This window comes from Octopus bimaculoides, chromosome 6 (genome assembly GCF_001194135.2).
Source record: "Octopus bimaculoides isolate UCB-OBI-ISO-001 chromosome 6, ASM119413v2, whole genome shotgun sequence".
Taxonomy (NCBI): Eukaryota; Metazoa; Mollusca; class Cephalopoda; order Octopoda; family Octopodidae; genus Octopus; species Octopus bimaculoides.
Genome location: NC_068986.1, coordinates 16,732,990 through 16,734,860, shown reverse-complemented (window position 1 = coordinate 16,734,860; position 1,871 = coordinate 16,732,990).

The window sequence follows — 1,871 nt, the reverse complement described above, 5'->3', positions numbered from 1 at the left end:
TGTGTGTGTATGTGTGTGTGTGTGTGTGTGTGCGTGTGTGTGTGTGTGCTTGTATATATGTTTTTCTATGTGTCTGAACAACGTATAATTTTGCTCAAATTATTAAAATTTACAGAACTCAATAGACAATTGCAGATAACGTGTTCAAATGCAAAGTGCGAGTTTCGCATCAGGGTTGTTAATTCTTTCTTGTGGAACGGAGGAACAATATTTAGATGAACCCCTTTATTTATGCTAAGTTCCGGAAAATAAATATTTTGAAAGAAAAGAAAACAAAAAATAAATAAATAAAAAAGACAAAAAACAAAGCAGAGAATGTCTTGTATTATAATGTGTAAGCACTTCAATGTTGACTTGAGTTATTTCGATTTAAATGTACAAGAGTACTCTGGAGTTATCGTAAAGAAAAAGCACAGAAAAGAAAGTGATCAACTTGACAAAAGATATGACAGCGAATATATTTAGGAGGTACATGTAACAAATTTATCACCCAGCAAGAAATAGTGCAAAACATAAATGAAAGAGAAAAGAAAAGGAAGTGAAATGTTAAAACATTGAAACATGAGAAATGTTAAAAATAAGGTGCAGAAGCACACATATGGCGATATGTATGCGTGGTTTTATGTCTTTTGAGAAAAGATGTCAGATAAAAGTTATATAGTTCAGCTATGTAACAGATGTTTCTGATAATATCTGCACTGTCCGAAAGTTTCTGCACTTGTCTTCAAATAGAGATAATGGATAAATATTTTTTTAAAGTAGTTGTCTCTTTTTTTCTGATGTTCAAATATCACATCATTCCTTTCCATTTGTACAGGACTAATTTTTTAAGAATAGTTTTGAACTTGATGTCGTAACTGGCTGAAACATTTAGCATAAAGAAAATAAATCAATCACGAATCACGGCCTCCATTTGAACACAGCGACACACATATTCAGGAATTCTTACCATTTCCAGAAGCCGCAATTACGTAATTCAATACATCGCATTTTCAGGAGGCACTACACAAACGTGTATACGTTTAACTTTTCGTTTCCTATGATGTTGTTTTAAATTTCTCTCCGTATTATTATTGGCATATTTTCTTCATTCTTTTACTCTCTTTAATCACTTGTTAAATATTTAAACTTATTATAAACGTATAAATATTATAACGATTTATCTTTCATCTTTTACTTGTGTCAGTCATGAGACTACGGCCATGCTGGAGCACCACCTTGAAGAATTTTTAGTCGAATAAATCGAGACCAGTAATTAGATTTTTTTTTTTTGCTAAGCCTGTTACTTATTCTATCGGTCTCTTTGACCGAAACGCTAAGTTACAGGGACGTAAAAACAGCAACACTGGTTGTCAAGTGATGGTAGGGAACAAACACAGACACAATGACGCACACACACACACACACATATACACACTCACCACACATATATATGCATATATACGATGGGTTTCTTCCTGTTTCACTGTAGTAAATCCACACACAAGGCCTTAGTTGGCCGGAGGCCATAGTAGAAAACAGTTGCCCGAGGTGACTTTTAACTTTGGTTAAATCCCATCAACTAACTGGCCTTATCATCATCATTACCATTATAAAAAAAAGGAACTTCTGCTTTATTTTGATGTGTTGTGTTAGTCTTAGGTTTTGCATACGATACAACCCACAATCTCATAAATACGACAGGAATTTCATAGCCAAACATTCTCTAACGTTATATATGAGAGTGTGTGTGTGTGTGTTGTATGTACATAAAGACGTGTGTACAAACACATACAAAAGCATGCATACATAAATACACACACACACACACACACACACACACATATATATATATATGTACACATACATGCATATATATATATATATATATA